The 12,445-nt window shown below is 40.4% G+C and overlaps 1 pseudogene; it reads left to right on the top strand.

The window, feature by feature from the left end:
* Positions 1 to 12,445, top strand: part of LOC118813871 — a 61,893-nt pseudogene that overhangs the window by 31,826 nt on the left and 17,622 nt on the right.

Here is a 12,445-nt window from a genome sequence, read left to right as displayed (position 1 = left end):
TACCAAGTCAGGACTGTTCACAGTGTTGGTAATAGGAACCAGACATCTGAAGAGCCTCTAAAAGCTACATCACAGAAAGTTATTAAACTCTGTTAACTATTACCAGGATTTCTCAGTAAAATGCTGTATTCATCACTTTATTGTGAAATCAACTCATCTTAACACATTTACTGTAATAAGATAGCAAAATACTATGAGGCTGATGTTGAGCTTTACCACACAACATTGGGGGATATTAAAAATGCATTCTAATAAAACATTGGTAAGTTTTACAATATATAGTGTTTTACCACAAATATTAGCACACCTGGTAAGCATGAGCAAAACAGACTGTAAAAATCTTTATTTCTTATCCTTTTGATATTTCATTCTAAATATGAACAAAAATCTAACCTTTACTTGAATTACAATTATTGAAGAGAAAACGGAATATTATCAGGAAATAAATATTTTTCTCAAATCAGTGTATGACACAGTTGTTGGCAATCCTTCATTTAATACTTTGTGCAGCCTCATTTTGTAAAGATAACAGTTCTGAGTCTTCTCTTATAATGCTTAATGAGACTGGAGAACACATAACAAAGGATCTGAGACCATTCCTCCATACAGAACCTCTCTAGATCCTTCAGATTCTGAGCTCTACACTGTGGACTCTCCTCTTCAGCTCATCTCACAGCTTTTCTATGAGGTTTAGGTCAGGGTATTGAGGTGGCCGTGGCAAAACCCTGATTATGTGGTCAGTGAACTGTTTTTGTGTTGATTTTGAGGCGTGTTTTGGATCATTGTTCTGCTGGAAGATCCAAACTATGGACCAGTCTAAGCCTAATGGCTGAGGTAGTCAGGTTTTGATTTTATTTCTACTGGTACTTGATGGAGTCTGTGATATCATGTATCCGAATACATTGTCCAAGGCCTTTGGAAGAAAAACATCCCCACAACATTACAGATCCACCACCATGCTTCACAGTGGGGTTGGGGTACTTTTCTGCATGACTATTTTGTGTCTACGCCAAACACACCTCTGGTGTTTATTGCCAGAAAGCTCTGTTTTGCTCTCACCTTACCATAAACATGGTCCCACTGAAAGTAATGTCTGAAAAACTGTAGGTGCTTAAGTTTGTTAGTCTTTGACAGCAACACTTTCTTCTGGCAACCCTGCGAAACAGCTTGTGGTCATGTAGGTGGTGTCCAGTGGCGTAACTAGGATCTTTTAGGCCTTGGTGCAGAAACAATTAATGGGCCGCCTATATGGAAATTACTTTTTAATGAATAAAAATGACAATGTAAATTGCTTGTTTATTTGCTGTTTTTATGTGTCAAATGAGCTGATGCTTTCAAGGCATGCAATTCCACTGACAGCATCAGATGTTAAATGTTTGTTAGACTATTGTATAGTATGGAGCATTATTTACACAGAAATTATTAAGTGACTGAGCTGATTATTGAACTATCATATTTCATGCATGGTATCATAGTTACGTGATGGGGACATTTGCAACTCTTCGCATTTCTCTCAGTTACTCAGAGACTATTTGGACTAGACCAAGCAAATTTTTAAACTTAAATCTGTCTGCTAATTACATGTAGCATTTAAAGATAATTACACACATGCACTATACGGAAAGCATATAGAGGCACACCTCTTAATCATTGTATTCAGGTGTTTCATTCAGTCCAATCAAGCAGCGATGCAGTCTGCCTTTACAAACGTTTGTGATAGAATGGGTTGTTCTAAAGACCTCGCTGAATTTAAGCATGTTACTGTAATAGGATGCCACCATTGCAACAAGTCGGTTTATGAAATTTCTTCCCTCTTAGATCTTCCACGATCAACTGTGAGTGGTATTTTTTGAAAAGTAGAAGCGTTTAGGAACCACAGCAACTCAGACTACATTAAGTTAAAGAGTGGGGTTGCAGAGCACTGAGGCGCTGCCGAATGGAGTGGTGTAAAGCACGCCGCCACTGGACTCTGGAGCAGTGGAAACATATTCTGTGGAGTGTTTTCGTTTTTACGGAGACATGGATGACGAGCTCAACTCCAGACTTAGCCGTTCAGCTCGACGGCCTGTTGTGCTTCCGTGCGGACAGAGATGCTGAGCTGTGCGGTAAGACTTGAGGTGGGGGGCTGTGTGTTCACATCAACACTGAATGGTGTAAAAACACGCCGCTAGTCTCTAGTCACTGCTCACCGCTGGTGGAGTTTGCGATTGTCAGAGCCAGGCCTTTTTACTTGCTAAGAGAGCTAAATATGCTGTTCATAGTAGCGAGAAGAGAAGCAGCAACCTCTGGTGACTCCATCAATCTGGAGGAGTATACAGTATTAGTGACTGGCTACATCAGCAAGTGCATTGATGATGTTACTGTCTCCAAACTCGTCACAACTCACCACAACCAGAAACCATGGATGACTGCAGAGGTGCGCATGCTGCTGAGAACCCGTGACAAGGCTTTCAAGTCAAGGGACAGAGCAAGCCTCAGGATAGCAAGAGCCAAGCTTTCCCGGACCATCAAAGAGGCTAAGCATGCCTACTCAAAGAAAATCTATGAACATTTTCAAAACACTCCTGGCACACAGCACATGTGGCAGGGCATCCAGGCCATCACCAATTACAAGTCACCTCCACCTGCTTGTGACAGTGATGCCTCCCTTCCAGACGCGCTAAACAACTTCTATGCTCGGTTTGAAGCACAGAATGGCACGATGGCGAGGAAAACCACTCCTTCTCCAAGTGAACAAGTACTTTGTCTGTCCACAGCTGATGTGCGGAGAACTCTACACAGAGTCAACCCACGGAAAGCACCAGGATCCGAAAGCATACCAGGCAGAGTGCTCAAAGAATGCACCGTACAGCTGGCTGATGTTCTCACGGACATATTCAACATCTCTCTGAGCACTGCAGTCGTTCCAACGTGCTTCAAGTCCACCACCATCATCTCTGTGCCGAAGAAGTCTCCAGTGTCCTGCCTCAATGACTACCGTCCCATTGCACTCACTCCAATCATCATGAAGTGCTTTGAGAGGCTTGTCATGAGGCACATTAAAGACCAGCTTCCTCCTTCACTGGACCCACTGCAATTTGCATATCGCCCCAACTGCTCAACAGACGACGCCATCTCCACCACACTCCACCTGGCTCTCACCCACTTGGACAATAAAGACACTTGTGTCAGAATGCTGTTCATAGACTTCAGTTCAGCATTCAACACCATCATCCCTCAGCAGCTGATTGGAAAACTGAGCCTGCTGGGCCTGAATGCCTCCCTCTGTAACTGGGTCCTGGATTTCCTAACTAATTAACTAAGAGACCTCAGTTAGTCAGGATAGGTAATAACATCTCCAGCACCACCATACTGAGCACCGGTGCCCCTCAGGGCTGTGTGCTCAGTCCGCTGCTCTTTACCCTGCTGACTCATGACTGTACTGCAAAGTACAGCTCAAACCACATCATCAAGTTTGCTGATGACACGACTGTGGTGGGTCTGATCAGCAAGAATGATGAGTCAGCATACAGAGAGGAGGTGCAGCGGCTAACAGACTGGTGCGGAACCAACAACCTGTCTCTGAATGTAGACAAAACTAAAGAGATGGTTGTTGACCAAGAGTGCGGGGTGACCAAGCCCCACTGACCATCACTGGCTCTGCCCTGGAAATCGTCCAGAGCACCAAGTTCCTCGGCGTCCACATCACAGAGAACCTCACCTGGTCCCTCAACACCAACTCCATAGCCAAGAGAGCCCAGCAGCGCCTCTACTTCCTACGGAGACTGAAGAAAGTTCATCTCCCCCCTCCCACCCTCACACGCCTGGTTTGGGAATTGCACCACCTCCGACCGCAAGACCCTAAAGCGCATAGTGAGGACAGCTGAGAAGATCATTGGGGTCTCTCTCCCCTCCATCATGGACATTTACACCACACGCTGCATCCGCAAAGCCACCAGCATCGTGAACAACCCCATCCATCCCTCACACAGACTTTTTTCGCTGCTGCTGTCTGGCAGAAGGTACCGGAGCATCCGTGCCATCACTGCCAGACTCTGCAACAGTTTTGTCCCTCAAGCGATCAAGTTTTTAAACTCACAAGGACTGAACTAAATCCCCCCCCCCACACACACACACTCATACACACCTCTTTTGATGCTCTACTTGCACTATCTATCTGGAACATTGCTGCCAATACTGTGTTTACACTGGTTTTACTACCCCAGTAACTGTTTTACTACCCCAGTAACTGTTTCACTACCTCAGTAATCATAATTGTTTTACTACCTCAGTAGTAAACAGTATGCTTTTGTACTTTTTGTTCCTTGTTGCACCTTGTTCCTGGAGGTATGTAATTTCGCTCCTCTGTGTACTTGTACATGGAATGACAATAAAAGCCTCTTGACTTGACTTGGAAGCTGTTATATCTGCAAAGAGGGGACCAACTCCATATTAATCCTTAAGGATTTAAAATGGGAAAAGCTCCTGTGGGTGTAATGTGTAGGCATCCCAATACCTTTATCCATGTAGTATATCATGCACAATATTTATTGGAATGGAAGAAGTCAGATGTTGCAACTTACCCCAACCCTGGGGACAGCTGCAACATGGATCAGGGATGGTTGCATATTAAAAATACATTATATTTCAGTAATTAACTTCAGCTTTTTGTCTCAGTAAGCATAGTATTCTAAAAATATCTATTGTTTTACAATAATATAATAGTATTATTTCTTTATTTGGTAATATTCACTGTCCTGACTGTCCTGCCCTCAGCCCTGATTACATTTGAGGCTTGGTCCAAGATATTGAGGGGAATCCCACTGTTAGTAACTCTTTTCCTCACTCTTGGCATAGACTACTGAAAACAAACAGAATACAGTTTCTACTTTCTGATTTTATTTATTCACTGTGACACCCACCCTCCCCTCCACACACATATATATATGATAATACTTAGTTATTTTGGGAATTATTTTGTTTATCATTAGCCTCTCAACCGTCCCCATCCTATCACCCATGACTGAACATCATGTGCTAGATAGACACACTGACCCTGACACATGCTAACCATGCGCTTAGAAGTCAACAAAGCAGCGACTCAGACTAAGCAACTTTTGATTAATTCATACAAAAGCTCAGGGCAGTAGCACAAAAATATAGCTCATAACAAAAAATACTTTCATTACTTTCCTGGTGGGGTGAGAGTCTACCTGTCATCACTCTAGCACGTTTCTGATTGGAGAAAGAAGCCTTGTTGCAAGCATACCCAGTCTCCCCATCACATGATACATAGATGCAGCATTTTGAAATCAGTTCTGATTGTAAATTTTAAAACATTGTAACAAATACACTACAGTTCTAAAGAAAATGATACATAAAGCTATTTATCAGGGTAAGAAGTATTTTTTTGCTCCAAAAACACTGACATTACAATAAATACCAATAAACAAGCCACTGTGACTGCGAAGTAAAATGTGAAACATGTGAAGTAAAAACTCAGTTATGGCTTTAATTGGCATAAGCAGAAACTAGAAAAGTAAGTGTGAATGTACAGAGGTGCCATATCAGTCAAAGTTGACATTTCCTGACAAAGAGAAACAGTCTACATCAGTAGCATCCATTTTGAGAAGTTGTGAACACAAACTGTGATAGTGAGCCAGCTAGTTCTAGTACTCGCCTCTGATCTAATACCATTTATTATGCGTAGAAGAAGACTTTAAGAAGACTGTGTGAGAGATTAGAGGGCAGAGTTGGGGGTTTGTTAATGTATGGATGGATGTGGGTTTGCTGTGCTTCAGATCATTTTTAGTACAACTGGCCTGCACAGTCAACTGACCGGCCAGAAAATCTCCTGGTCCTGATTGGTAGTCTGAGCCTAGAGGACCCCAACAAAGAATTTCCCAGCTGTGATCGTTGGAGATCCTTTGGTAGCTCCAATCCTCCTCCTCAACGTGTGTAAGGTCAGTACAGACAAACGTTCTCTTCTCAGCAGATTCTTAACATTTCCAGTTGCTTTAATGCCCTAATAGAGGAAACAGGTATTTTTAAAACTAGTTAGTGATTTTCTTGTAGCCATTTCCTGATTTGTGCAGCTCAATAACCTTTTGTCGCACTTCACTGCTGTATTCTCTGGTCTTTCTCACAGTGATGGATGACTAAGGGAATTTGGACGGTGTGTCACCCCATATTTACCCCCTAGTGAAACAGGAAATCATGCCTGACCATTTAAATGTTCCTAATCACTAAAGTGAAATTAAAACAAAAAATATGAATTGGAATTTACTTCAGTTAGATTTCATTCTTAAGAATTTCTAGGGCTGCCAACAAGTGTGGCACACATCTATTTGAGAAAATATTTCTTTCATGTCAAGATTTAGGTTTTTCTTTCAATCTATGTACTTCCCATAAAGTTTAGAGTTTTGCTTATAAAGACTTTTTTTAAGATGTTTTTATTGCATTGTTTAAATGTTGGCGTTGACAAAAAAGTTATTTATTGAAACTGCCAGATAAAAAAGAACAGTATAGCACAGGATAGGAACAAAAAAAATTTTTTTGCTCAGCTTTTCTGTTTTTAGGATTCTTTTGGTCTGTAATAAAAGGCTAAAACTCCAAAGTCAGAAATATGATCAGTCACAAAGCTGTAAAGATGTTGTCACCAAAAACATAATGAAATTAAATACAAAGAAGAAAAAAGTACTTAAAAACAAATGGCAACTGGGTGTATATAACTGAGTACAAACTCAATTCCTTTACTCAGGAGTAAAAGCAGTATGATTTGAAAATCCATCAATGTTTTACTTTTGTACATGTACCTGAGTAAATGTAACTAATACATACCAACCCCTGATTATTGGCTACTGAGTTGCATTAGTTTTACATTTGTTCTGTAAAAGTACAGGAGACAACTGGATTTTAATTACAAGTCAAGAGTCAAGAGGCTTTTATTGTCATTCCTTCTATGTACAAGTACACAGTGGAGCGAAATTACGTTCCTCCAGGACCATGGTGCAACATGTAACAAAATAAGACAATACAGACAAAGTGTAAACGTGCAGATGTGAGTGTGTAAACATTAAACTAGAAACAATACAATAAATACGATAAATAAAACAGACATTAGACACAGTAAACAGACAGTTCTATAAAGTTCGCTGCTTCCACATCAACAATCATGAATGGAGAGACATGAGTAAACCCTTCTGAAACTATAGAGGTCCGGCCGTCATAGCTAGTTACGATCATGTATGGGACCTTGTCTTTAGGTCATCACCTGAAGGACTATGAAATGGCATAAAGTAGTTCTGAGGACTAAGTAGTCAAGTTTAGTTTAGCTCAGATCATCCATATTATTTTATTTTAATAAGTTATTTTTTGAGCATTCATTGAGCCAATGATTGTATACTGAAGTATATGTTTTCCAAACTGGGAAAGCATCCTGCGCTAGATGGCACCACATAGTAAAGGTACAGACACTTATGAAGCTCCACACTGATCTCCATACATGGTGTGACATGTTCTTTGCTGTTGCCAAGTGGTGGTCTGTGCATATCTCTTTGATTTTAAGTTTATTTCAATGTATTATGGTACAATTTTTAGACAAATAAACCAACTAAATAAATATTGAACGAAATAAATATTCTCCTTTATTTGAAAAAAAAACATAATAAAGGAAAGCAACACTGTATGTAGATGTTAATAGAGTTCAGATTTGGTAAATACATTTTATAGCTTTCTACTAGAACTCTAATGTAGTTTACATTGTAGTAGGGTTGGGCAATATGGCAATATTTTATTTTTATCATGACAAACTATGTCACAATATGCTCTTCTGACTTAAAACACATTGAGTACATGTTTCATCACAAAGTGAGCATAAAAAGGCCTGTTTAACTGGATTTAGTACAGTTTATAAGACATGGAATTAAAATCGTAGTTGTAGGTTTATCATTATTATTATTATTATTATTATTATTATTATTATTGTATTTTTTTAATGTGGCACTACAAGTTCTATCTTGTCTGTTCCCACTTAAATCTAAAAAAATAGAATGATCATGATGCATATCATGTATTGTGAAAATGTGATATATTTTTTGCTATATCACCCAAAAACACTTGCTAAAATGAATTCTTCCTAAGAAATGAGAAGCATATATACAGTATGTCAGATCAAAATCTCTGTAAAGTGTGTAACTGAACTTGTTCTGAACTCTGTTCTTCAGCTGGTGTTTGAGAGCCCCCTGCTGGACTTCAACACACAACACATCTTGATCTTTAATAAGACCTTCCTGACTTGAAGTGGGTGTGCTAGAGCAGGAAAACACCAAAATGTACAGGACAGGGGGCTCTCCAGGACCAGAGTGGGGAACCTGCACATTAATTAGCTGATTAGTTGGATCAAGTGTGTTGGATACAGGCCAGGGGGCTCACCAGGACCTGGGGTGGGAAACATTGCTTTAACAGACTGAGTGTAGAGGAATCACTGAAAAGTAAATTTTGTTCTTTTTGCTGAAACATCATTCAGATCTCAAATACAAAGCTGATGTTACTGGTTCAGTCTGCATTTAAAGATAGATGATTAATTATAATGTATCCCGGTTGTTTTGCTGTCAGTGGAAATGAATAGGATCAATACAAACACTGGTAGTTTGGCCTAATGAAGTATATTAATGATGTACATCATACAAACATCTGCTATTGTCTATTTTTTGTATCTAGCAGGCATGATTTTCATAAAATACATAAAACCGTGAAAAAAGAAGGTAAAAAATCATATAATCAAATAATTTATTTTCAAATAAACATGTGACTTTTTACAGTGATTACCCATTCTGGTCAATATGCTGTAATGACAGTTATATATTATCACCATTACATCAGCCTGTATTTATTATAGCCTATGCATCTATTTCTTTGTTTGAGTCCTAGGGGTATAGCTCATTGTTCTGTGAGGCCTGTGGTATGTTGCTATATTCTTCTTTTGTTTTCTGAATTCCATGGTGTTTGTATGGTGTCTGCTCCTGACAACCAGTAGACAATTAAGATAAACTCTGTCCAACCCACATGAAAAAAATACAGAGCCACTCAGAACAAAATGACTGAGAAGTTGTGGAGGGACTGCAGAAGCAAAAGTAAATATCAACAAAATAAAGCAAAAAATAAAGCAAATATAGAATCAGATGACTGGAACGAGCAATGAACGGACTAAATATCTTTTGAAGATCTGAACTATAACCCAGGTAATGCCTTGTGGCTGAAGCAGTCAGTTTTTGATTTTATTTTTGCTGGTATTTGATGGAGTCTGTAACACCATGCATTTGAATAAACTGTCCACAACATACTTCACGCAAGAACTCACCACTGGTGTTTGTGGCCAAAAGCCTCTTTTTTTGGTCTCACCTGCCCATAGAACACTGTCCCACTGAAAGTTTCAGTAACATCTGGCAAACTGTAGGGGCTTTAATACGTTGGTCCTTGACACCAGAGGCTGTCTTCTCGCAGCCCTGCCAAACAACTTGTGGTTATAGTGATGTTTAATTGAGGTTTGGAAGATGCCGTGACCCCAAGACCTAACTAATGTCTGCGATTCCCTAGCTGTGATCCATGTGACTATCTTCCTCACTGTGCATTAGGTCAATATAGACATGCGTCCTCTTCCTGGCAAATTCCTAACATCTCCAGTTGTTTTAAACTTCTTAATTATTGCCCTGAAATGGAAATGGCCATTTTCAACTGTTTAGCTATTTTCTTGTAGTCATCATATAGTTACGGCTGACCATTTAATATTCCTTATCACTTAAGTGGACTATATAGTCTTTCATTAGTGGTCACAGGACGTTGTTGACTGGATATTTTGGTTGGTGGACTATTCTCAGTCCAGCAGTGTCACTGAGGTGTTTAAAAACTCGAGCAGCACTGCTGATTCACTCGTACCAGCACAACACACACTAACACACCACCACCACATCAGGGTCACTGCAGTGCTGAGAATGATCCACCACCCAAGTAATACCCAAGTAAGACCATATAAGAACAGGGTAGAAGGGGCTAACAAATTATACTGAGAAACAGATGGACTATAATCTGTTATTGTAGAAGTGCACCGTTATAGTAAGTGGAGCTGAAAGTGGAGTACAAAATGGACAAAGATAGCCATTATAGTAAGTATACTACCTTCTTGTATCTAAAATCTTTGTGCATTTAATACTATGTCCATTTAATTTAATAATATATATATATTATATACGTGTGTACATATTCAAATGCTGAGAATCTTAAAAACTAATTTAGAATTATATTAAATTACCTTTTGTAAATGAGGTACGTGTGTTGAAAGTCAGGAGGCCATGCTGCACATTATTAAAAAACCTGTTGATTTGCTTCACATGATCACGTGATGTGAGATGTAGTATGTGATACTGTTTGTTTTCCATTTTGTCTCGCGGGAAACATCTGCTCTTCTAGTCAGTTGACTGCGGAAAAAACGACTCTTAAGCCAAAAGTGAACTGCTTGCGGTAGATATGGTAGAACATTAAACCCTAGCCCTATTTCACAGTAACGGTTCTAGTTATCTGGAAATACCACACCGTGTGATCAGTAACTGAAGCTGAAAGACGCGTCACTCCTCACTGCACTGGCTTTGGTGTTGGTGTCGACTCTGCAGGAGCACTGAAGTCCAGCTGTTGAGGGAAACTGATTCGTCTCTGCCAACTCAGGTTTGAACATACAAAATAATCAGTTAATGCGAATCTACTCGGCATCTTCTCGCTCAGATGTAGCTTTAATGAAAGCAGTACGCGTCTCTTATCTAACATATGCTGCGTGATCTTGAAGAGAACTGAAAGCAGAACACTGAACTGAACACAGTCGACAGTTCTGTCTGGGAATCGCTTCAGGAGCAACAAAAGGACCTTTTATATTAAAAAGGAAAAAGGACAGTTTGGAGTTTTTGAGAACAGCTGAACTAAACGCAGCGGCTCATCCTCATCACTGAGTTCTTCAAGAAAGTAAGAGCTTTTAGCCTTCAAATAAACAATAGATCTTTAATACACTGAATAAGGCTTATTTAAACTCTAAAGTAATATTGTCTTTTCTGTTAGGATGAGGACTAAGCAATCCAAAAATAATACTTATTTTTATGAGAAAACTCAATTGTTAAATATTCAAATCTTCAAATTTCAGAAGCAATGCGAATGAGGAAGACAGAGATGGGAACAATGAAAAGTGAACAAGCAGGATCTGGAATTCCCCGTGTTTACTGTTCAAAGTGAAAGGAGTCACTGCAGGTTCGTCACCTCAGCTGAGGTGTAGAGTTTAATAGGCTACTAGTTTAAACTTGAGCGAGTCGCGTCTCTTAGGCTACGTTCACATGACGTCTCATTGCTCAGATCCAGTTACTCTAACACAGGGGTGTCCAGGCTTATCCGCAAAGGGCCGGTAAGGCTGCAGGTTTTCACTCCAAACAAGCTGCAGCACACCTGGTTGTTTAATCAGTTGGTCTCAGTCTTCAAACATTTCATCACCTCCTGCTTTTGTTGGAGTGAAAACCTGCAGCCACACCAGCCGTCTGCGGATAAGACTGGACACCCCTGGTCTAACATGATGGTTCACACTCGTTCAGCTAAGCGACTCAAATCTGTCATTAATGTGAACGAACGACGATCCTGAAATGACTCGCATGCGCACATCCTAATCAGCAAGGTCACGTCAATGAATCACGTGCGTCATGAACAGCAAACAAACTAAAGAGCAGAGCCTTCATCGCGAAGAGAGTTAACTCTGAACAGCTCTCAGCGGTTCACTGTTAGAGCGAGAGGAAGGCGAAGAAGGTGAGATATCCGATTCGTGGCCATGCGGCCTTAATGTGAACGCTCAGATCATTCATGTGCTTTTTTCCCCACTGCGCGTGCGCCATCGTTCAGCGTTACCATGGCAGCAGCGCCGAACAGAAGTTAAATCCTGTAAACAGTGGAAAAGAAACACATCTCACCCTTTCCGCCCTCGTCTCCCTCTAATAATGAGCAGCTCGGAGCTGATCAGAGTTAATTATCTTCGCAGCGAAGCTCGTTCTGACCGTTAGTTTGTTTGCTGATGATGCACGTGACACACGTGATTCATTCACGTGACGTTACTGAGTAGGATGTGTTCATGCGGGTCATTTCAGGACGGCGGTTCGTTCACATTAATGACAGATTTGAACCACTTACATAACAAGTGTGAACCATGGTGTCAGAGAGATGAGACTTGTAATGTGAACATAGCTAAAGTGGCTCAGGTAGGATTTGAGAAGATCAGATTTGTGTGCCAACACAGCTCCGAAAACGTCAGATCTGAGTCACATTAGGGCAAAAAATCGGATTTGTGCCACTTTAGCCTGGTAATGTGAACGTAGCCAAAGTGGCTCAGGTCGGATTTGAGAAGATCAGATTTGTGTGTCCACACAGATCTGAAAACATCAGATCT

The sequence above is a fragment of the Colossoma macropomum genome, unplaced genomic scaffold (genome assembly GCF_904425465.1).
Source record: "Colossoma macropomum unplaced genomic scaffold, Colossoma_macropomum, whole genome shotgun sequence".
Classification (NCBI taxonomy): Eukaryota; Metazoa; Chordata; class Actinopteri; order Characiformes; family Serrasalmidae; genus Colossoma; species Colossoma macropomum.
The sequence above is the reverse complement of the archived record's forward strand: the minus strand, read 5'-3'. Positions and strand labels throughout refer to the sequence as shown.